The sequence below is a fragment of the Dromiciops gliroides genome, chromosome 1, assembly GCF_019393635.1.
Source record: "Dromiciops gliroides isolate mDroGli1 chromosome 1, mDroGli1.pri, whole genome shotgun sequence".
Classification (NCBI taxonomy): Eukaryota; Metazoa; Chordata; class Mammalia; order Microbiotheria; family Microbiotheriidae; genus Dromiciops; species Dromiciops gliroides.
Genome location: NC_057861.1, coordinates 100,785,887 through 100,811,982, shown reverse-complemented (window position 1 = coordinate 100,811,982; position 26,096 = coordinate 100,785,887). Strand labels below are relative to the sequence as shown.

The 26,096-nt window shown below is 39.2% G+C and overlaps 1 pseudogene; it reads right to left on the bottom strand.

The window, feature by feature from the left end:
• Positions 1–22,494: 22,494 nt before the first annotated feature.
• On the bottom strand, positions 22,495–22,741 carry LOC122746207 (annotated as a pseudogene).
• Positions 22,742–26,096: the final 3,355 nt, after the last annotated feature.

Genomic DNA, 26,096 nt, shown 5'->3' with positions numbered 1-26,096 from the left:
ACCCCATGGCTATACCCTAAGGGCTTCTCATTTTCCCTGTAGCTAAACTTTCTTCTATATGTTGTCTCCCCCAATTATCATGTGAGCTCCTTGACAGCAGGGGCTGTCGATTTTCTGTCGGTGTGGATCTTAGCATGGTGCTTGGCACATAGGAATTGCTTAATAAATGCTTTTTTCATTCGGTCAGTCATTACTGACTCTGAGGCCCAGCTCTTTGCCCAACACCTCATCTCTCATCAATTTTTCCATGCAGTTTTTTGGACCATCTGTATTCATTTATTAGTCTTCATGTAGAGATTTGGAGTTTCCAAACTACTTCCGTGTCCATTATCTTATTTGATCTTCATATCAGTGTTGGATGATAGGTAGGGAAAAATATTTTTCTTCCCATTTTACATGTGGAAGAAGGGCATATGCAAAAGAAATCATGGATTCTTGAAGGATTGATGTTTATATATATATATATATATATATATATATATAAACACATATATCATATATTATGAAGTATTACATATTATGAAGTTTGAAGAGAATTAAAAAAAACACTCTAAATTCCAATTCCTCTCCCTACTCTCATCACTTGTTCCAAGCACAATAACTTTATATTGTATCACATGATGGGCCAGGAAAAATAGTTCCCCCTCTGCTGATTTACGGTTTTAGAACCTGGACCACCTACAAAGTGCTGGCCTGGAAAATGTTTGACTTCAATTTTCACAGTAACTCTCTGAAAGCCGCCTGCCTGCCATATGTCTACAGCTATCACCTTCTCTACACTAGGAAATCCACCAGCCCTGAATAAACTCATATTTCATTTGATGTTGCTCCTGTGTTTATGAGAAACAGGAGAAAGAGAATGACCTGATGGCCAGACCCAATTTATAGACAGCCCACACCACCCCCCCCCCTTTGCTCAGGAGCATTAGCCCAAGATCTTGCTTCTTGGGAAGGGAGTCCGCTTCCACCATCCTTCCCTGAGATTTCAGGGTAGCTGCCAGCCCTTTAGATGGATTAGAAAATCACAGAATCTCAGAGATATAAGGGTACCCAATGGCTATCTAATCCAATCTGTATTTCCACAAGATATCAAGCCTACATTTGACTCTTTACACCTTCCACCTTTTGTTCCTACTTGTGATCTTGGGGGACAGGCCAGATACATAACAGTCTTTCTAATACTTGAAGATGACTTCCCAGCTAAGTCTTCTCTTTCTCAAGGCTAACTGCACTCAGTTCCTTGAACCAGTCCTTTTGTGACTTATTCCTTAGTCTTCAAATCATCCTGATCACCATCTTCTGGAACTGTTCTAGCTTATCTGTGATATTTCTAAATTGTGGTATCTACAACTGCACATAGTATTTCAGATAATATCTGATCAGAGCAGAGAACAGATAGCTTATCTCCTTACCAGTCCTGTACAGTGTGTTGGGATGAAGGACCTTCTATCTTTTTTTGATGGAGTGCTCAGACTTTGCTGATGAACTAAAGTAGCATCTAGTTTACAACCTGATTAATGAATGAATAATTCAAAAAAGTCCTTAAGTGCAAAGCACTAGACTAAGTTCCAGAAATACAAATACAATAGGAACACAGTCCTCATCCCCAAAGAGCTTATATTCTAATGGGAAGAAGGTACACATAGGGAAGTGGTGGCCAGGGAAGGGAGTTATAGTTTGAACAGTCATAATGATATTGGGTGGAACACAACTGCTGTCCATTAACACATCCTTTCCAGAGGTAATGGTAGTGATGATCTGGTTACAATTGACTGAGGGGAGGATGAAGATGGATGTCCCAGGAAATATGAAACTCTCTCTGCCTTGGCTTCTTGTAGGCTTGGCCTCTGGTGGTCTGCTTTGGAGGGCATAATGAGAGTAGAAACAGTAGTGGCAAGGCAAAAGATGGCCAGGGTAAAGATGAGGATTCCTGCCTGATTTCCTCTTCTATAGTTAGGCTGAAATTATCAATGTCAATGTCACTCTTTATAGGATCATAGAATTTTAAAGCTAGAAGGGGTCTGAGAGGACATCTGGCTTGGATAAGTGTCCTGAGATAAAAGAACTGAAATGTTTTGATAAGAACACAGATCCAGCCATGTACTCCTTTGCTCAACAATTTTCAGTGGCTTCCTATTGCCTACTGAGTAAATGAAAATTCCTTAATCTGGAATTGAGGGCTTTTCATGACATGGTACCAACCCTTCCAATTCAGTATCTTCTTATATTACTTTTCTTCAGTCAAATTAGACTAATCTTTGCTTCTGAACATATCCACAACTCTCCTGCCTCCAGATCCTTGTTTATATTGTTCCTTATTTCTAAAATGCCCTCCTTTCCTTTCTTCTCTTGTTAAAGTCCTATTCAACCTTTGAAGCTCAAATTAAATGCTACTGCATCTAAGAACCTTCCCTGATCCCCATGATTGGGGACAAGCTTCTCCATCATCTCTTTCCCCTTTGGGGGCATCATGGTACAATAGAAATTATGATGGCTTTGGAGTTAGTAGACATAGGTAAGATTCCATCTCTGCTACTTACTACTGTGTGACCCTGGGCAAGTCATTTAACCACTTTGAACCTCAGTTTCCTCATCTATTAAATGAGGGAGTTTTGCTCTAAATCTATGATCCTATGACCCTAACATAATACTTTTTTAAAGCATTTTTTTCTTTGGATTTATCATTGCATATTGTGATTATTTGAGTCTATGCTTTATTCTTTTGCTGGACTTGAAACTTCGTGAGGTCAGGAACGTCTTCTCTAACATTCAATCTTCCCAGTGCTTAGTGGGAAATATTTCTTATGTTTACAAATTAATGAGTGAAAGTCATAAACAGGACTAGAAACCAAGTCTCCTGACTTCCATTTGAGTTCCCTTCCTGGCACACTGAGTAAAAGCACTAAAATGGGAGAGCTGTTTTTAGGCAACCCCTATTAAAATGCTCTCATTGCTATGTGCTCTGATGGAGGGTCCAGTGTGCTTGCTCCCTCTTGGGAGCACATCAGTAGGGAAGAGTCCATCAAACTGTCACCTGTCTGATGTCAGGAAGTACCTGGAGCCTATCGTGAAAGATGCAAGCAGATATATTTCACTAGGGAAAGAAGGAGTTGGAAAAGGGAAGACATTTGGTTTTTAACAAACTGCAGGCTGCAGAAGGGTTCTAAGCCAAAGAAAACAAGTCTGGATCATAGCTGGCCTAGGGCTGGTATTGGGGGGAAAAAAGAGGACACTAAAACTAGACAAGGGTTGTTGAAGGTACCTTAGTCCCACTTCTCAATTTTTTACTTAAGGCACCTGGATTGTGGTTTAGCACAGGGTGGTGAGTTGGGAGACTTGAATTCTAATCCTGTTTCTGCCACTAATTATGCTTAAGTCATTCATCCTATACATGCCTCAGTTTCCTCGTGTGAAAATGAGGAGTGCTTGTCTTTTTTGTGGTGAAGTAGATAGTAAGCAGGCTTTAGAGGCAGGCCCAGCTGGGTTTAAATCCTACCTCAGCCACAAACTGGCTGGGCGATTCTGGGCAAATCATTTAGTATCTCTGTGCTTAAAAGTCTTTAATACTTAAGATGCAGAGAAGAGGGTGCTGCCCTGCACCAATCAATGAGTTCACCTATGCCAGAGTGAAATCTGAGGTCTAGCACCCATTACTATTCCAACTCATGCAGTGCAGTTGTGAGAATCAAACAAGAATGCAAAATCCTTTGGAAAGTATAAAGTACCATTCATACTCAGGTAAAGATAAAAATGATGACAACGCTCTTCTGTAGTTTGTATTTATAGAAAAGGGTGACAGATAATATTCTTTTTAAAAATAATATTTTATTTTCCCCCAATTACATGTAAAAACAGTTTTTAACATTAATTTTAAAAATTTGAGTTCCAAATTCTCTCCTCTCTTTCCCCTTCCCCCCTCCCTGAGACAGCAAGGAATTTGATATAGGATATACATGTACAATCATGAAAAACATATTTCCATAATAGTTATGTTGTGAAAGAAAACACAGACCAAGCCAAAAAAAAAAAAAACCCATGAAAAAATTAAAGTGAAAAGAGTATGTTTCAATCTGCATTTAGATTCCATCATTTCTTTTTCTGGAGGAGGATGGAATTTTTCACCCTGAGTCCTTTGGAATTGTTTTGGATCATTGTATTGCTGAGAATGACCAAGTCATTCACAGTCGATCAGACAGATGACATTCTCACCCAGCATTGGAAGCCCTGTCCAGCCAGATTCACCCAAGCTGTTTCTCCCTATGGGTCAGAGAACCACAGAAGGAAGGAAGACAGAAGGAGCCTTAGAATAATGGACGTCAGAGATTGAAGGAATATTAGAATACAGACTATTCGATCTCAGGTATTTTCTTGGAGAGCTTTAATTATCCCCTTCATATCAGGGCCCACAGAACCTCAGAGTAGGGAAGGGATCTCCTAAGAATTCCTTCTACAATGTTCTTTTTTTTTTTTTTTTTTTTTGCAGGGCAATGGGGGTTAAGTGACTTGCCCAGGGTCACACAGCTAGTTAAGTGTCAAGTGTCTGAGGCCGGATTTGAACTCAGGTACTCCTGAATCTAGGGCCGGTGCTTTATCCACTGCGCCACCTAGCCGCCCCCTACAATGTTCTTGAGAGGCAGCCTTCCATGCTTCTCTTGAAGACTTCCAATAATGGGGAGCTCACTGTTTCCAAACACAGTGCTCATCTTACTTTGGGGTGGTTTTTATTGTTAGGAAGCTTTTCCTTTCAAAGAATCTGAATCTATCTCTTTGCCACATCTACCCACTGCTCTTAGCTCTGTCAGAAGACCAAGCAGAACAAATTTAATTCTTTCCCCACAAAACAGACCTTCACATATTTGCCTCATACTTCACACACTTTGGGTACCTAGATGACACAGTGGAGAGAATGCCAAATATGGAGTCAGAAAGATCTGAGTTTAAATCCTTCTCAGACACTTACTAGTTGTATGGACCCTGAACCTTTGTTTGCCTTAGTTTCTTCATCTGTAAAATGGGCATAATAATAGCATCTGGCACCTGGGGTTGTTTTGAGAACCAAAGAGATAATAATTGTTAAACATTATATAAATTTTAGTTATTTTTTTTTTGGTAATCTATCACATAGTGCCATATAATTTTTTAGGTTATATCTTTCTCCCCACTTTTTCCCAAGTCTTTTTTTTTCAATATAAGCATACTCAATTCCATTAAGTGGTTCCCATATCATACAATCTCAAGTCATTTGTTGCCATCCTGGTTGCTATTTTTGTGGGGCTCTTAACATGGGGTCTGTGAACCTATTTTAAAAATATTTTGATGACCCTATTTCATTATAGTTTTCTTTGTAATCTTTGTATTTTATTTTATGAGTTTAAATATATTATTCTTAGGAGGCATCCACAGGCTCTACCAAATGGCCAGAGGAGCCCATGATATAGAAAAATTTAAGGACCCTCCACTCTATTTGATCTTCAGCTTATCAATGTTCTTCCTAAAATGTGGTAATCACTACTGGGTCTATCACCCAAAGAGGTCAAAGAAAGAGAAAAAGTATTTACAAGAACATTTATAGTAGCTCTTTTTATGGTAGCAAAGAAGAGGAAACTGAGGGAATGCCTCTCAAATGGCTTAACAAGTTGTCATAAATGAATGCAAGAAATGATGAAGGGAGCAGTTTCAGAGAAGCTTGGTAAGACTCAAATGAACTGATGCAGAGCGAAATAAACTTCCAGAACAATTTATTCAGTAACAATAACATTGTAAATACAAACAACTTTGAAAGACAAGAATTTTGAGTAACATAATGACCAACCATGATTGCAACGACTCATGAAGAAACATGCTACTCATTTCTTGACAGAGAGATGGAGTCAGAGTATATACATACATACATATGTATGTACATACATACATACATACATACACACACACACACATATATAGTGGACATGGTCAATGCAGGAATTTGTTTTCTTTGACTATGAATATTTATGACAAGAGTTTTATTTTTATTTATCTCTCCACAGAGAGGAGGGAGGTATGAGGGAGAAAGGGTAGAGTTTGGTTAATCAAAAAATTTTAATTAAAATGATTTTTTTGAAGAATTAAAAAGAAAGGTAAGATGAAAAACAAAATAAACCATAAAATAAAATAAAATATGGTACCCAGAACACAATACTTTAGATGGGATCTAGATTTAGATCAAACAAATTTATGTTAAACAATCTCATCTGGGCCCTCACTACCTTTAGATAATCCTATTATACTTCCTTAGCAACTCACTATCTCACTTTCCATAGTGGCCCTTCCAAACCTTTTCTACTTATGCCTTTATCCAAATCATTGACCAAAAGTAACATTAAATAGCACAGGACCAAGCAGGGATTTCTGGCCCCTCCACTGGCCTCAAAACCTGGAGGAATGACTTTCTCAGGGCTATACAACTATAAAATGGGCACATTGAACTCAAGTTTCTTGATTCCCTATCTGTTACTCCTCCCATTCTCTTATTCTCCCAGCCTGTGAGGAAGAAGTCCACGTAGCATCTTTCACCAGGGCCACAGCTCTTAGCGGCTGCCTACGCCAAGCACTTCAGGGGTCAGCAGCCCCACTGGCAGTGTGCGAAGCACATTCCATCAGCCTTTCTTGAAGCCGAGAGCATGGGAGGCCTCATTGGAGAGAGCTTGCTGGCAGTGGAGTTAGGTAAGACTTGATGTGTTGGAAAAGTCCTGGGGCTTGGAAACTCTGGTCTATACCTTTCTTCTTCTTTGGCCTCCCACTAAGGTGAAAAAGAAACCCACCTTCCTTTTCCCACCCCCATCCCCACCCCTCACTCCCTTCAAAGGCTTAATGAGCTCTTTACCAGTCTATTTCTTTCCTTAACTGGGGTTCTACCATATTTTCCTTTTAAGCAATTTTAACACCACTTCTTTGGGAAAGGGTTTTCTTTTCCCTTTGATTTCTAGTGATTGGGAAAGAGCTTGGGAACTTAGTTGAGGAAATGGGACTCTATGTTCTATTAAACAGAAATAGGGAAATTTAGAGCTGGAAGGAACAATAGAAAGGGAAGGGGAGGAGAAACAAGCATGTATTAAGCACCTACTGTTTGTCAGGCACTGTGCTAAGCACTTTAAAATTCTCTTGTAATTGATCTTCCTAACAACCTTGGGAGGGAGGTACTATCCCCATTTTACAATTGAGGAAACTGAGTCAGACAAGGCTAAAGTGATTTAGTCACTTGACTAGGGCCACATAGCTAGTAAGTATCTGGGACTAAATTTAAAGCAGGATGCTCCTGATTCCAGGTACAGTGTTCTATTCACTGCTCCATGCAGCTCCTCAAGAGCTAGATTGTGTAATATTAGATAATAGAATGTTAGAATTTGGAAGAAATCTTAGAAAAGAATAAAAATAACTTGTACTTATAAAGATATTTAAAGTTTAGAAAGTTTCTTCCTCACAACAATCTTGAGAGATATGTAGCTTAATAATTATAGTCATCATTTTACAGATAAGGAAACTGACACCCAAGAAGATTTTGTGATTAGTCCAAACTTGCACAAAAAGTGACAGTCAGGATTTGAAACTATGTCCTCTGACTTGAAATTCAGTGTACATTTTATTCTATCCCATGGCCTAGGTAGAGAAAATATTTACCCCAATGAGAAAAGAAATACATTTAAAAATGGCAGAATTAGCATCCAAGCCTGGGTCTTTTGACTATAAGCCCAGTGCTCTTTTTTACTGCATAAATTACAATATATTTGTATTCTTTGAAAAAGCTGCCTATATTTGCTACTTCCATTTCCTCTCTCCCCTCTCCAAATCCTCGCAACTTGGCTTCTGGTCTTGTCATTTACTTGAAATAGCTTTCTCCAATGTTAACATTGATCTCATAACTGTCAAATCTGATAACCTCAATGCAGCATTTGACGGTAGTGATTGCCTTTTCTCCTCTTTGTGGTTTTGGACAGTGCTATCTCTCTGTTCTCCTGTTACCTTTTTAACAGCTCCTTTTCACGAACTGTGTGGGCTCTCTCTCCCCTCCCCTCCCCTCCCCTCCCCTCCCCTCCCCTCTCTGTCTCTTTCTCTCTCCCTCCTCTTCTTCCCTCCCTCCTTCCCTCTCTCCTTTTCTTTCTCTCTGACTTCATTAGTTCTCCTGTATTCAAATCTATATATCCAGCCCCAAACTCTCTCCTGATCTCCAGTCTCATATGACACATGTGCTATTGGATATTTCAACTTGGATGTCACGCAAACTCCCAAATGAATCTCATTATCTTTCCTAGCAAATCTAATCCAGGTTCATAACCTCAGAGTCATCCCTGGCTACTCATTCTCCTTCATTTCACATATTCAATTATTTTCCAGCTCTTGTCAATTCTAATTCCAAAGAATTCTTGTATCAATCCCCTCTGGACTATTGACTTTTAGTTGATCTGCTCAAACCCTTCCCTCTCTGGTCCATCCTCCAAAGTGATATTTCAAAACCTCAGCTCTTACTATGTCATGCCACTATTCAATAAATTGTAATGGCAATCTATTACCTCTAGCACCACAGGCAAATATCTCTTTGGCATTTGAAGATGTTCCTAAAGAGAAGATCCAACCATGTCATTCTCTCCTCTATTCCCCAATAAACTTCAGTGACTCCCTATTGCCTCCAGGATTAAAGATACAATCCTCTGTTTGGTGTTTAAAGCCCTTGACAACCTAACCTCCTCCTACCTTTGCCTTCTTCTTAACACTTTACTCCTGGCCATGTACTATTTGATACAGTGACACTGGTCTTCTTGCTGTTCCACAAAAAAGACACTCCACATGTGAGCTCCAGGAATTTTCTCTGCTGTCTCCTATGCCTAGAATGCTCTGCCTCCTGGCTTTCCTGGTTTCTTTTAAGTCCCATATAAAAACCTTTCTTCTACAGAAAGCCCTTCTCAACACCTCTTAATTCTAGTGCCTTCTTCCTTTTAATTATTTCCTTTTTATCCTGTATAGATTGTATATATTTGTTTGCATGTTGTTGTCATTCTCCGCCCCCCCCCCTTTAGATTATAAACTCCTTGAGGGCAGGCATTATCTTTTTATTTTTTGGTAGAGCAACAGGGGTTAAGTGACTTACTCAGGGTCATACAGTGTCTGAGGTCGGATTTGAACTCAGGTCTTCCTGAATCCAGGGCCGGTGCTTAATCTACTGCACCACCTAGCTGCCCCAAGCATTGTCTTTTTTTTTTTAATTTATATAATATTTTATTATTTTCTAATTACATATAGAAATAGTTTTCAACATTTGTTTTTGTAAGATTTCTACTTTCAAATTTTTCTCCCTCCTTCCCCTTCCTCCTCATTCCCCAAGACAGGAAGCAATCTGATATAGGTTTTATATATATATATATATATATATATATATATATATATATACATATACATATATATATATATATATATATATATATATACACAATCATACTAAACATATTTCTGCATTAGTCATGCTGGGAAAGAAGAATCAGAGCAAAAGGGAAAAACCTCAAAAAAGGAAAACAAAAAAGTAGAAATAGTATGGTTTAATCTGCATCTAGATTCCATAGTTCCTTTTTTCTGGATTTGGAGAGCATTTTCCATCATGAGTCCTTTGGAACTATCTTGGACCATTGTGTTGCTGAGAAGAGTCAAGTGTATCACAGTTCATTAACACACAATGTTGTTGATACTGTGTACAATGTTCTCCTGGTTCTGCTCATCTTACTCAGCATCAGTTCATGTAAGTCCTTCCAGGTTTCTCTGAAATCTGCCTGCTCATCATTTCTTTACATTGATTTAAAAAAAAAAACAACTTTGTGGTCTAAATTTTCTTCCTAACTCCCTCCTTGACCCTCTCTATGGAATCAAGCAATTCAATGTAAATCATAAATGTGCAGTTATGCCAAGCATCTTCACATTAGTCAAGTTGTGAAAGAAAATAGAATAACTTTAAAGATAAACTAACAAATAACATTAAACTTCAGTCTGTATTCAAATACCATTAGTTCTTCCTCTGTTGATGGTTTGCATTTTTCATAGTCCTGATTGCATCCTGCTCATCATTTCTTTCACAGTTACTACTAACTGTATTACCCTCCATCCTATTCCCTCCCCTTGATATTTACTCTATTTTCTATCTTCTTTCACCCTATCCTTCCTTGAAAGTGTTTTGCTTTTTACTGCTCTCTCGCCCAATCTACACTCTCTTCATTCACCTTTCCCCACCTTTTCCCCTTCCTCTCCCATTTTCCCTCAGGGCAAAATCTATTACTATACCCACTTGAGTGTTTATATGATTCCCTCTTTGAGCCAATTCTAATGAAAGTGAGGCTCATTGACTTCCCCCCCTTCCCCATTTTCCCCTCCACTCCATAAGCTTTTTCTTGTTTCTTTTATGTGAGCTACTTGACACCCTTCCACCTCTCCCTTTCCCTTTCTTCCAGTGCATTCCTCACAGTGGACAAAGCACAAGCCCTGGACCCAGGAAGCCCTGAACCCAAATCCATCCCCAGACATAAGCCACCCCACCCTGCCGAGGGCAGGCATTGTCTTTTGCCTCTTTTTGTATCTTGGCACATAGTAGGTGCTTAACAAATGTATATTGACTTACCTTTTGACTCATAACCATTACCTTTCCAGTCTTTTTATTTCTTATCAATGTCCAGTCAAAATGGCTTACTTAATATTACTTACCATATTCCTGCTCCTGCATATCCTACTTTGCATAAGGTGGTCCCCCACTTTGGTAACATGCTCCCTTTTGACCTTTACTTCTTGGAATCACTAGTCTCCTTCAGAGCTCAGCTCTGGCACCACCTCCTACATGAGGCCTTTCCTGTTGCATTGTCCTCCCAGCTATTAGTACCTCATCTCCTAATTACTCTGTTATTATATATAGATTTTGAAAGTATGTGTATATGTGTCTGTGTCATCTTCCTTAATGAAATGTAAGGGGGCAGCTAGGTGGCACAGTGGATAGAGCACCGGCACTGGATTTAGGAGGACCTGAGTTCAAATCCAGCCTCAGACCCTTGACACTTACTAGCTGTGTGACCCTGGGCAAGTTACTTAACCCCAATTGCCTCAACCCCCCCAAAAATGTAAGCTCTCTGATGGCAAGTATGGTTTCATTTTTTGTCTTTGTGTTCCAGAATCTTACATAGTACCTGGCCCATAGTCAGAGCATAATAAGTGCTTGCTTATTGGTTGGTGTACAATACAATTCCTTTCCCTGTTACCCTAAGGGACTTTTATTATTTATGGACATGTCCAGAGACTTCACTGTCAGCACTTACCACTCCTTGGGTTCTGAAAGCTCTTTCTCTCTCTTTCTTTCTTTCTTTCTTTTTTTTTGGTGAGGCAATTGGGGTTAAGTGACTTGCCCACGGTCACACAGCTAGTAAGTGTTAAGTGTCTGAGGCTGGATTTGAACTCAGGTCCTCCTGAATCCAGGGCCGATGCTTTATCCACTGCCACCTAGCTGCCCCTACTTTTCCTTTTTCAAGAGCTTTCTGGGGCAGCTAGGTAGCACAGTGGATAGAGTACCGGCCCTGGAGCCAGGAAGACCTAAGTTCAAATCCAGCCTCAGACACTTAACACTTACTACTAGCTGTGTGACCCTGGGCAAGTCACTTAATCCTCAATGCCCCGCAAAAAAAAAAAAAAGAAAAGAAAAGAAAAGAAAAGGAAAAGGAAAAGTAGCTCCTTCTCACAGAAAGGTTGGGGATCCCTTATAGAAAGGAAGAGAAGGGCTATATGTATGAAGAAACTGGAGATAAGCAGATTGCAGGATTTAGGGAAGAAAAATTTCCTTCACCCCTTGAATTCCTATTTGGGAAATAATAAGATTATAGAATTTCAGAGTTGGAAGGGGTCTTAAAGATCAGTGGATTCAGTGCATGTCTGAAGGATGAATGCCTTCCCTAGCATCCCAGACTCATGTTGTTCTATCACATCTGACTGACTCTTCATGATCCCATTTGGGATTTTCTTTGCAAAGACACTGATTGGTTTGCCATTTATTTTTCCAGAGCATTTTACACATGAGGAAACAGGCAAATAGAGTTAAGTAAGTAGAACTAGAAAGTGTCTGAGGCCAGATTTCAAGAAAGATAAGTCTGACTTCCTGCCACTCTATCCAATCTACCACCTAGTTTCCCTAAGGCCCTTAGTGACCTCATACCCCTAAAGCATTTGTTCTACTCTGGAAAGCTTGGATCAACAGGAGTTTTTTCTGTGTTGGGCTGAAATCTTCCTTCCTGTTACTTTCTCTCATTGTTCCTAGTTCTGCCCTCTGAGATTAAGCAGAAGGCCATTCCCCTTTCCACAGGACATTCTTTCAAATGCTTGAAGACTGTGATCATGCATCCCCAAAGTTTTCTTTCTCCAGGGTAAACATCCCTAGTTGCTTAAAGCGATTCCTATAGGTTGCAATTTGGCATCCCTTCACCATCCTGGTTGCTTATCTCTGCTGCACTCTGATTTGTCAATGTCCCTTGTAAGACAAAGTGTTTGGGACTGGACACAGGAGCCCATGTGCAGTCTGCTGCTCTCTCAGAAGAGAAAGGAGAGAGCACTTCAATGGCAGCCCCGGAGGACATCAGCTGCTTTGTAGCACTGGAAGGATGGTACCTTACTCACTTGAATTCTTTGTCCTCATACATTTACTTTGTATATGCCCCTCTGGGCATGTTCTTTGTGTTTCATAGAAACAACGTGCTTACTTTTGGGGGTATATACCCCTGTGTGTATGGGGGACAATTTCTTGGTGATTATTTTTGCTATGGAGTGTGATAAAAATGTCTTTTGCTTGGCCTGGTAAAAGTGGAATCTTCTTACCAGCTATGGTTTTCAGTGGATGCCTACCCACAAGGTAGCCTTAGGTGACCTTTGAAGAGTTCATGTATGAGGTTCCCTCCCTCCTTCCCCATTCATAACATTGTGGGTACTTCTCTGGAATTTCAGTTTTGGATAATTTAATATCATAAGGATTGGTTAAATATTTTTTCTTTTATATTTTTTTCTGAAATGGAGATTTTCTGATGTGATTTTTATAGGCCAGGCAATTGTTATACTATAAACACAATACTGTTATATATCAAGGTGCCATTGAAATGTATTCTTAACATTGCTAAATTACTATGGTATACTGTGATTGAAAATTGGCTTAAATAGCTACTATGGCTATTCAATTGTTCAGAAATTGGTTCTCTCACGGGAAGTGACTCTCCTGAAAGATTATTACTTTAGGAGAATGGATAGTGGATAGAGTGCCAGACCTGGAGTCAGAATGATGACAAATTTAAAAAATATATATTAGTTATAGTATGTTAAAACATTTTTTAAAAGTTCTGAGTTCCAAACTCTATCCCTCCCTGCCCTCCCACCTCCCTGAGAGGGTAAGCAATCTGATACAGGTTCTATGTGTGCATGTAATACATTTCCATATTAGTCATCTTGTAGAAGAAGATTTGAATGAGAAAGAAAGGAAGGAAGAAAGGAAGGAAGGAAGGAAGGAAGGAAGAAGGAAAGAAAATGAAAAATAATATGCTTAAGTCTGTATTCAGACAATGTTAGCTCTTTTTCTGGAGGTAGATAGCATATTTTATCATGAGTCCTTTGGGATTGTCTTGGATCATTGTATTATTGAGAACAGCTAAGTGGCTCATGATATTGCTGTTTTCTTTGCACAACATTCTCCTGGTTCTGCTCACTTTACTCTGCATCAGTTCATGTAAATCTTTCCAAGGTTTTCTGAGATCATCCTGATTTTCATTTCATATAGCACAAAAATATTCCATCACAACCACATACCACAGCTTGTTCAGCCATTCCCCAATTGATGGGCATCCCCTCAGGTTCCAGTTCTTAGCCACAACAAAAAGAGCTGCTATAAATATTTTTGTATAAATAGGTCCTTCCCTGCCCCCTTTTAATGTCTTTGAGATAAACCTAGCAGTGGCATTGCTGGTTCAAAGTGCATGTATAGTTTTATAGTTCCAAATAGCTCTTAAGAATGGTTGTATCACTTTGCAACTCCACCAACAGTGCATTAGTGTCCCATTTTCCCCCATATAGCCTCCAACAGTTCTCATTTTCCTTTTTTGTCAACTTAGACAACCTGATAGGTGTGAGGTGGTACCTCAGAGTTGTTTTGATTTGCATTTCTCTAATCAATAGTAATTTAGAGCATTTTTTCATATGACTATAAGTTGCTTTGATTTCTTTGTCTGAAGACTGCTTTTGATGACAATGATTTAAAAAACCTAAAATATTATTTGTTTTATGAAAATATGCCTTTTCTCCTTTTTTCCTCCTTCCCTTCCCAGCTCCCACTGAAAAAGCAGGAAAAACATAACTCCTGTTACAAACTTGTTATAGTCAAGCAAAACAAATTGCCAAGTTAAAAAATGTCTCAGTCTACATTCTATTACCTTTTTATCAGGAGGTGGGCAGCATGTTTCATCATGAGTCCTTTGGAATTGTGGTTAGTCATTGATAATGATTTTTATAGGATTTCTGGGGACCCCAGTGTTCCCCTGAATGTTCTTTCCACAGATATAGATCACAGATGCCTTCTATATTTTAATATAAAATTCTCATGGGTTGTTGGGGCAGAAAAAAAGAGTGTTACCTAGTTGTTAACCTCAGAGTGATAAATCTCTTTAACTGATTCTTTTTTTTTTTTGGTGGGGCAATGAGGGTTAAGTGACTTGCCCAGGGTCACACAGCTAGTAAGTGTTAATGTAATGTAAAGTGTCTGAGGCTGGATTTGAACTCATGTCCTCCTGAATCCAGGGCCAGAGCTTTATCCACTGCATCACCTAGTTGCCCCCGCTTTAAGTGATTCTTTTTTTTTTTTTTTTAGTGAGGCAATTGGGGTTAAGTGACTTGCCCAGGGTCACACAGCTAGTAAGTGTTAAGTGTCTGAGGCCCGATTTGAACTCAGGTACTCCTGACTCCAGGACCAGTGCTCTATCCACTGTGCCACCTAGCTGCCCTTAACTGATTCTTAGCAGAGTGACTTTATTCGGCAGAAGGGTACTGTAATGAGCATCAATAATGAGACATTTCTTGAGTTCTATCTCACCTTCTTTCCAACACCCTCAATCACCCCCTAACTTTAAGTTGGTCGTTATATTTACAATTTGTTCCCATCCCAAACTGAAAATCTCTTTAACTCAATAGGCTCTTCTGAGCTTCTGTTCTACTTGGTGTAGCCTTCAAGGACTGTGGGCTATGCCCACTCTAAGATGAAGCATTAGAGAACTTAAGTGGAGGACTCTGGGAGCAATGATATTCTGAGTCCAACCAATGTGACAATTCTTAAAGCCATTCTCAGACTTTAGGCTGTTAACCGGACATTAAGGAAACAATCAATATTGGAGAAATAAGGTCTTTAATGGGGCAGAGGAACTATAGCTCCAGGTATCACAAAGCTTGGAAGCTAGGAATACGCAAAGATGGGAACAGAGGACAGGGTTTTTATGGGGTAACAGAACAAAAAGGGAACCAAAAGATTGCTCCAGAGGGACATGTAGCTACTTAATGTAAATGAACCTTTGACAAAAGAAACAATAGAACTGCTCCTAAGTTAAGTATAGGTGTTACAGACTCTGAATAGAAACTACTTAATGTAGGTGGACCCTTTTTAACATAATAATGTAAAGTGTGTGTGTGTGTGTGTGTGGGGGGGGGGTGTACGGTGGGGAACATTGGAAGGGGATAAATTGCTTGGGGGAAGGTCCATAGGTCCATCAAGAGTCTGGAAATGACAAAGACAGTCAGCCCCAGGCAATTCATTTGCCTGGGAAAGAGGGGACTGGGTGGGGAATCAATTCTCAGGCTAATCCTTGTACAATGGGTGTCAAGGATTAGGAGAACAGACTTGTGTCTAGCCTTTGTCATACAGAGATGTCAAGAATAGGTGGGCTTTTGGACTATATCTCCCATTTCTAGCAGATAGCTTTGGATTGAGGAAGGCAGCTGAGAAGAACAGTGGTTAAGAGTACTGGACTTGGAGTCAGGAGGACCTGAGTTCAAATCCCACCTAAGACACTTACTGGCTTATGCAACCTTGGACAAGTCATTTAACTGCTCTGTCTCAGTTTCCTCATGTGAAAAATGGAGATAATAATTGCACCCACCTCTCAGGGTTGTTGTGAGGATCAAATGAGATAGTTGCAAAGTGGTTTGCAAACATTAAAGCACCATATAGCTGCTAGCTAGTATTACTATTATTTGGCTCATTTTTTTCAGTTGATAGAGACTAGAATGAGTTGTGAGAATCCTTCAGGAACCATGAGCAACAAGGAAGCAAAGGGAGTGGGTGAGGGTTGAGGAAACGGGGTGAGGTAGGATTCCAGGAAACTTCTCATCACCAATACTCCTCACAGTACCTTCTGCTTAGTAAACTCACCCCTGCTATTGTCTTTAAGGCTGGACCACATTTCCATTTGTGGTGCTTGCTTTTCTGGACTCCAGACTCAGCTGCAAAAACTGCCTTGGGGCTAGGAGTTGGCAGAAAGGGTGTTGTTTCCAGCCAGAAATGGAAAGAAAGGGTGGGGGAGGGGAAGAAGCATGGTGAAGAGAGGGAGAAATGAGGAAAGACAGCAAGAAAGATAGGAAGAAAGGAAGGAAAGAAGAAAGGAATGAAGGAAGATAGAAAAAGAAAAAAGAAAAGAACTAAAGAAAGAAAAAAGGAAAGAATAAACACGGCAATAACCACAATCACACCCCTGCCTCCCCCTCCCCCATTACATATCTAAGTGTGTTTGGTGGCTTTGGGAGTGAAAGAGATGGGGCCCAAATGAGACATGGCAGGCTTTGGAATCTTTCTTTGGTTGTTTTTGAAAGCATTGCAGTAGGTCCAAAAAGACTTTAGTTCTGAAAATGAAATGCTAGAGTGTCATGGATTCCTGATGAATGTGGCCCAGATGTTTCTGAGCGATTTATTTTCTTAATGGAAAATGGCTGAGCTAATAACCTTTGGAAGACATTTTTGCAGCCAGGGCTGAGTTCTGCTTTTCTTTTGTACTTCTTGTTCATGCTTGTGTGTTATTTTTTCTTCCCCTTGCTCTGCATTTCATTTTAAGGGGACTGGGGGAGGGATGGGGAGAAATTGAATGTAAAAAAAAAAAAATCAACCACAGCCTGTCTGAGTAACCAGAACAAAAATCCCAAAGCCAAGACATTTTGACCTGAATTCCAAATTTGTCCCTGACTCACCCTGTTGGTGCTGCAGTATTGCAGAGGGCCTGGAGTCCATGTGTTCATATCTTTATTGCAGAGACACTCTAAGGAGGATGCTGGGGTCTCCAGTGTTCATAGATCATAGAACTTAGAGCTGGAAAGAACATTAGATCCACTTTCTCTAATCTCCTCATTTTGCAATTGAGTAAATAGTCCCTGAGAGGTTAGATGATTTTCCAAACCCACATCTTCTGATTCCAGATCCACCATGTTCGTTGACCCCCTACTAGATGGGGTGTAGAGAGAGGAAGTAGCAGGGGTCTCCAGCTGTCAGCCAGCTGCCTATTGCCCTGCCCAGGCTGCCATGTGACCTTGAACATGACACCTCTGATTCTTTTTCTCTTCCTTTGTTTGATTGTTTTCCTTTCTCTTAGGTGAAGGGGTATTGGAGACAGAATAGACTGTGATCTTGTGAGCTTCAAAAGGTCAAGGAAGCGATCAGGGGTCCAGGAACTGGAGTCTGTCCCAGAGCTGGTTTATCCAAGCCAGATGAGGCACTAGTACAGCCCTGAGGAGTGAACAGCTTGACTCAGCCCAGCAGTGGATTGACATTTAGACAACAGTGCTCCACTGCAGCAAGGAAGGGATTAACTCTGTCCTTCAGTTACAGTGCATTCAAAAGCAAATTTGGTGGGAGAAGGGGAGAAAATATGCATTTATCTAGCACCTACTGCGTACCAGGCACTGTACCAAGCATTTTAGAAATATTATCTCATTTTTTCCTCATAACATTCCTGGGAGGTGGGTGCTGTCATTACCCTCATTTTATAGTTGAAGAAACTGAGGAAGACAGAAGTTAAGGAGCTTGTCCAGGGTCACATAGCTAAGAAGTATCTAAGGCTAAATTTGAACTTAGGTCTTTCTTACTCCAGGACCAGTGTTCTATCCATAGCGACACCTAGCTCCTTCATTGGTGGGGTGAATGCTTTGTGCAACCATTTAAGTTGGAGCCCATTATCCCCAAGGACCTACATGGTGTAGGAGAGGGTATGCTCCTAATTTAGTGTATGTTTTATACTTCTGTTCTAGTTATAGCTTCTCACTAATATCCCTTGTAAAAATTAATTAATTTTAATTGGTTCAATGATGTTGTGGCACTAAGCCCTGGGTCAATCAATGATACAAGAGATAGTAACTCTAACAGGTGATTGATATTAGAAACTTGAATGGATAGCATTAGGAAAATAACCTCCACCCATCAGGTGGAAGTAATTCTTGAACACTTGGGGTTGGGGAATATAGCAATACATATTAGGAAGTGTACTGACAAACTTCAGTGAGTCTTGAGGAAGCTGTGATGAGGATAGTAAAGGGATTAAAAACTATTCCAAATGAAGTTTGGAGAAGAAAATACTTGTGACGGGGGGAGTCAAATCCAGGCAACAATTATTTATTAAGCAGATACTATGTGCCAGGCTTCAGTGGATGAAACACAGGGTCTGGAGTTGGGGAAATCTGAGTTCGAATCTAGCCTCAGGTACTTTTTAGCTGTGTGATTTTGCGTGGCTTTTTTCTCCCCCCAGGGCAATGAGGGCTAAGTGACTTGCCCAAGGTTACACAGCTAGCATCAAGTGTCTGAGGCTGGATTTGAACTCAGGTCTTCCTGAATCCAGGGTTGGTGCTGTATCCACTGTGCCACCTAGTTGACCCTAGCTGTGTGACAAGTCACTTAACCTCTGATTGCCCGACAAAATGGACCCACTGGATCTACTGGAGAAGGAAATGGCAAGGATACTGGCACTCCCATATTTTTGCCAAGGAAAACTGCTACCGAAATGACTGAATAACAACAAGAAAATGTACCAGGAAATGTGTTAAGACCTGGGAAGAGAAATATTAGCAGAAAGAAAGAAGTCCATGTCCACAAGGAGCTTACATTCCAGTGAAGGAAGACAAGACATAAAGGGAGCTTGAAAGGAGAGTGAAGATGAATCCATAGCTAAACTGGGCCTTTCCGTTAAAATGGAGAGTCTAGGAAGAACCAGCTAACCAGAGGAAAGGCCAAAGGCATAGTGTATGCTTCCACTGTGAGTAGTCTGGGGCTTGATGAGAGGCAGGGTAGCTGCTGTGGATGGGGTATCAAACGTGGTATTTTTTTTTTTTTTTTTGAGAATGCAATAGTTTACTGGAAAATGCAGGGGGTTTGGAGTCAAAGGACCTATGTTGGAATTCTGGCTTTACTTTCTGTGTGAACTTGGGCAAATCACAAATTCTACAAACCTCAGCTTTTATTTCTAAGGCCCCTTCTAACTCTAAATCTTATTCTCTCAAGTGTCTGAAGGGCTATTGTGCAGAAGATGGAATATTTCTTTTACTTGATCTGGAAGGACAGAACTGGTAGTGATAGGTAATAATGATAATATTTATATAATACTTTAAAATTCATAGAATGCTTTCTAAATATTATCACATTTGTTTTTCTCAACAACCCTGTGAAGCAGGTCCTATTATGACTCCCATTTTATAGATGGGAAACAGACTGAGAGAGGCTAAGTGGGTTACATTTAGTAAGTGTCTAAGGTAGGATTTGAACTATGGTCTTTTCTGATTCAAGGTTCATTGCTCTTAAACACTGCACCACCTAGCTGCCTCTCTAGGTACAGAGGCAGAATAGGTAGAAATTTCAGACAGGCAAACTATATTGAGGTAGTATAATATAGTGGAAGAAGTTCAGAATTTGCTGTCAGAGGACTGTTGTCTAAATAGTGGCTTTGTTACATACTCATTTTACTTTGCCTAAATCATTGAAACTTTCTGTGCCTCAATTCTTTTTCATCTACAAAATGGGTGAATTAGAACTCAATGATCTCTAAAGTTCCCTCTAGAACTAAATATATGATTCTATAATTTCAATTAGAAATTGTCCTAAACAACTAGAGCTACCAAGCACAGAATGAGTTTACATGAAGATAGTGTGTTTCTCATGCTTATAGGTCTTTAAGTGGGGACTGAGTGGGAGGACCAGCAATGATGGATGTTGTAGCATAGAGAATGGTTTACATAGGGGTTGGACTGGGCATCTAGGATTTGGTGATATCTCTTTAACATTCTGATTGAATAAGCTTAGCTGGTGCTTGATTGATAGCAATGTTTTTCAGTCTACTCATGAAAGTGGATAAAATCCTTTTATAATTGAAAAAGAGTATTGAGATGTCAGCTCATCTCTAGAATTTTGATATTTCTGCCCAGTGTGTGCTCCTTGATCATCCCAAATGACCTCCTGTTGACTTCTTTGCACACTTTGTAGCAGCTCGAAGAAATTCCTACACAGCCTCTTTTAGCATTAAATCCTCTCATCTATTCTGCTTTGGTCAGGCTTTGACATGATACTTTCCACCAACATCTACTTCCTACATCATGTCTTTGTCCTGTGTTCATTTTTACATGCCTGTGTTCCATGTGGAATTCCCTTCAGATGCTTAGGATATAAGATTCAGAGCTAGAACAAACCTTAGACATAGCCCCTTTAATTTGTAAATGAGTAAACTGAGGTCTGCAGGGTTTAAAGTAGATTGTCCAAGACAATTCATACAGGTAGTAAAGCCAGATTCCCAATATACAAAGGTTCTCTGATTTCAAACTCAGTATGTATTTTTTTTTTTCAGTATGTATTTTTTAAGTACACTGTATTGCATTTTTTTTTTTGCAAGGCAATGAGGGGTTAAGTGACTTGCCCAGGATCACACAGCTCGTAAGTGTCAAGGCTGGATTTGAACTCAGGTACTTTTGAATTCAGGGCCAGTGCTTTATCCACTGCACCACCTAGCTGCCTCCTGTATTGCATTCTTGAAAACAGATAGGAAGTCACAGGAAGCCTACTGGATAGATGAATGAATGAATAAATTGCTTGTGCATAACACTGATCCATCAAAATTCAAGAATAGCAATTTTAATAGATGTTGCCATATTGAATAATTGTAGTTCTCAAACAGCATGAATGAAAAGTTTTCAAAATAAAGCGACCAGACTGAAGAAATTAAAACCATGTGGGAGCAAGATGATGCGAACACATCATCCCTGCTCTCCTGTCTACTATGGTATTTGTTCTGAAGATGCTCTCATTGATTCTAGAGAATATGAGCTGACATCTCAATACTCTTTTTCAGTTATAAAAGTCTTTTATCCACCTTCATGAGTACACAGAAAAATAAACATAAAAGAATAATAGCAAGATAATTATTAATCCTCCCACTGTTTCTACATGAACTCCCTTAAAAAGATGAGCATGACATAATAATAACAGAAACAGCACATTTCCAAAGTACTTTTAAAGAAAAATACTTTATCCCCCCCCATTGCTTGTTAAAACAATTTAAAAAATATTTTAAAAAGTTTTGAATTCTGCTCTTCCCTCCCTCCCCTCCCCATCTCAAGGTGGTAAGCAATCTGATATAGTTTATACATGTGCAATTATGTAAAACATTTCTGTATTAGTCATTTTGTACAAAAAGACTTGAATTAAAAAAAAAAGGAAGAAAGAATGTGCGAGAATAGTATGCTTAAGTCTATATTCAGATAGTATCAGTTTTTTTTTTTCTGGATACAGATAGCATGTTTCATCATGAATCCTTTAGATTATCTTGGATCACTGTATTGGTGAGAATAACTAAGTCATTCACAGTTATTCATTGTACAATATTGCTGTTACTGCATACAATGTTCTCCTGGTTCTGCTCATTTCATTTTGTATCAGTTCATGTAAATCTCAAAGCACTTTTGGAGTTTACAAAAAACTCTCCTAACAGTCCCATGAGGTGATAGTGACAATATTTTTATGATCCCCATTTTGTTGAAGAGGAAACTGAGGCTCAGAGAAATTAATTGATTTGTCAAGGATCACACAATTAGTAATTGTCAAAGCTCAGACCCGGTTCTTTTGATTCCTATATGATAGTCTTTTAACTACTCCCCTCTATCCTTAACTAATTTAAAAATTAATTTTATTGTTGCCTTGTTGTTTCCTACCTCAGTAATTTCCCTTTAAACTGTCCTTTACATTGAACATTTCTTTTTTTTCTAAATAATTTCAGCTTTAATAGTCTACAGCATTGATCGAGAAGATATATTAACTTTAGACTTCTTCATTGTAAATTTATTGCCACCAGGTACACAGGTAAATAGAGACTAGAATCCAAGAAGCAAGTGTACAAAGGGAGTAGTTTCAATGTGTGAGAAGGGGTTAAAAAGTCAAAGATTTGAACTCTTTTGGAATGAGATCTCCTAGATATAGGAAGAGGCTTTTGGGCCAGAGGCCTTGGTGTTTGCCATTGCTTGGTGGGTCAGCAATTCACGTTGGGTCATGAGAACTCTGAATCTCTTCCTGATAGTGATACAATGTCTTGACTAGTTACCATCAGGGGAGAGTCTGACCAGGTGAGCTGAGAACTGTTGTCCTGTAGGCTCTTGCTGTTTTCTTTAGGGTGTAGACCCTGTTCCCTTTCTTATTGAAGTAATACTGCAGAAACATCATGGCTAATTCACTTTGTAATCCAGACACACTATAAAAGTTTCACTTTCCAACTACACCTCTACCTCTACTTCTGCTTTGGAGACTCCAATTATCTGACCTGGGATTTGTAACAATAACAACAACACAAAAAAACTGACAACATTTAAGCAGAATCCATCAAAACAGCAACAGTCTGACAGTGTATATCATCTTCCAAATTTGTAGTTCCCACCTCTCTACTCAGGGAAAGAAGCTATATTTCCTTGAGACCAATCTTGTTTATTACAATGGCTTTCTAGTATTGTTATCCCTTATATTATTATAGCTTATGTGTATTATTCTCTGGGTTCTGCTTACTTTACTGTGTATCATTTCATAGAAATTTTCCCATGTTTCTCTAAATTCCTCAAATTTGCACCTTGCTGTGCAATATCATTCTATTCCATTCACATGGAATGAGAAGAAAGATTGTAGAGTGAGTAAAGAGCTGGGAGGCCAGGGAGAGCTGGGTTCAAGTTCTGCCTCTGAAACATACTAGTTGTATGAACGTGGGCAATTGATTTAATCTCTTGGTGGTCTAGTCTAACACTCTAAGATCACAAGTCACAGAACCAACTTTCATTGGTAGAGGAAGTTTCTTGTTGTGGGAGCTCTTTTTATCAATGAAATTACAAGTTCAGTTTTTTTCTTATCCTACATTTATGTAACAAAGTTGATTCAAACATTCCTCAGTTGATGGACATTCACTTTGTTTCTCCTTCCTTCCTTCCTTCTTTCCTTCCTTTCTTCCTTTCTGTCTTCCTGCCTTCCTGCCTTCTTTCCTGCCCTCCTTCCTTCCTTCTTTCCTACCTCTATACTTTGAACAAAGTATACATTTGGGCAAATCATAGGGAAATCTGACTGCCTGGTCTCTCCAGCATGCTAATGTAGTCTCTGCTAACATCAAGGTTAAACATAGGGACACTGACATCAGTTTGTTTGTGATCCTGAGTCCTTGGTGAATTAGTTCTGTTGGCTGTATGCCATCCTGTTAGATCAGCAACAAACAGGAGCTGCCAAGGTATTTGACAGGAGGGGCTAATTATGGAGATGGAAGGAAAATCCATCATCCCTTTGTTGTGACATGACAGAACTGGAGGAGTAGCAGCAAGAGCATTGGACCTGAAGAGAGAGGGTCTGAATTTACTTTAATATGTAAGAACTCATATTTACATAATATTCTATGAATGCAAATGAATTTCATGTCCACCAATCATGTGGAATTAGGTGGTATAAGATGATTGGTCCCATTGTCTAAATGAGATAACTGAATCTCAGAGAGGTGATATGATTTGCTCATGGTCACATAGTATGTCAGTGATGATTTGAAACTAGACCTTCTGACTTTAAATGAAGTGTTCTTGATACTTGACCTTATATACTGCTGCCTCTGCTTCTACTTAGCAGTTATGAGACCTCAAACAAGTCATTTAACCTCTATGAGTCTGTTTTCTAGTCTGAAAAATGGACATAGTAATACTGTCTCCACTCACCTCAGAGAGGTCTTGGTGAAGATCAAATTAGGTAATGTATATAAAGAGCTCTGTAAATTTTAAAGTACCACAGTATATTGTGCATATATTTATACTGACTTGTTCCATTCTTTATTTGTATACTTTATTATTTATATGCCTTTTTTATCCCATTCCCCTCCTTATTGGTAATCTGACTTATAATCCAACCCAAACCATCTTAACTTTTAATTTGTAAATCCAAAGACAAAGAAAAGTATCTTTTCCTTCCTAATTTTATATGAGTAGCTCATGGCTAGAAAGTACTGTATAGTTCCTTTTGATTAATTAATAACAGCAATGCCTACATGTATATAGTGATTTATATTTTTTATATCTATCATCTCACTTGATATTCACAACAACATGGTGAAATATATGGAATTGAGCTTTATTCCCAATATTCAGATGAGAATTTGAAGCTCAGAAAAGCTGTTACTTTCTTCAGGCCTGATGATCGTACTCAACATAGAGCCCTGGACAAGGTCATTAACTAACAATTTTGGTACTTGGCATACACACTTTGAAAAGTGCCTAGGCGGCATCAGGAAATCTGCCCTGAAACTATCTTTGTGATTCATGATATAAAAATAACACAAGTAATTAAGATAAATTCAGTTAAGTGGGAAGAGGAATTATTTACTGGAATGGGTTTTATGATACTGAAAAAGTACTTATATTAAAATTTAGTACCCTTTAAATTTTGATTCCTTGTGACAAAACCCTGATTGGTCTTCCCTAGTTATACCTCTAGTCAGTTGAACCCAGTTCTTTTGCTTTTAGTGATCTTTCTTTCATATCATGCTGCATGTATAGAAATCAGCTCTCAGCACAAGACTTCCTTAGGGAAATTCACGTAGGAACATCTGACTCCTATGGACACATTGTTCTGACATGAAGAGTTCTTGCCTGACTTTTTGTTTGATTTTCAAAGAAAACTAGCTTTGTAAGTATCAGTGTAATGAAACACCCCAGATTACCAAGAAAGAAGCCATACTTTTTTCCAGCTACTCTTTGCTGGTGGCAAGTGATCCCAGGTCAAGAAAACATGTTTGACCTCTTCAAGGTTATTGCTTGGTATTCATGTTTAGGTTTCCTTGGCTCCCTTAATTTGTTAAAAAGAAATAGGACCATAGATCTGGTCCTGGAAGTGACTTCAGAGATTATATAATCCAATATCTCCATTTTAAAAATGAGGAAACTGAAGCTCAGGGAGATTAAATGACTTGGTCAAAGTTACAAAGGTAGTGTGCGAAACTGGATTTGAACTCAGCTCATCTGACTCCAGAGCCAGTGCTTTGATGTATGTCTGGTCAGTGTGTGGCCATTCATAAGGCAAAGCTGAGAAAAATTAATTGATTTGCTAATGCTTACTGTCAAGAGTTATCTTGTAAAATAGAGAAATATAGCTTTTAAAAATTTAGAATTAATTATTATGGTTAGACTGAGAAATGTCGAGACAGCTTTTTGGTCACAGAACCATAGAATGTTAGAGTTGGAAAGGATTCACCCCAACCAAAATTTATTCCTAGCCTGGACCTGTCCATCTGGAAGTCGCAGCTTGGCCACCTCCTCAGGGGAAGAGGCACAAAAAAGAAGCCTCCAAAATGTAAGCTTAGTCTTGCCTCAGCAAGAAGTGTATTTTAATGGTCATGTGCTTTCATCGAAATGGAACTCTGGATAGGAGAGTGGAAGTATTTCTTTCCCCACTTGACTCCCAGAACATGGTTGGAAACAGTCTACATGTTTCCCAGCCAGAGAAGAAGAGAGAGATTTTCTAATCTTCTTATACCTCACTCCTCACCATGCACTCTTCCATTCAG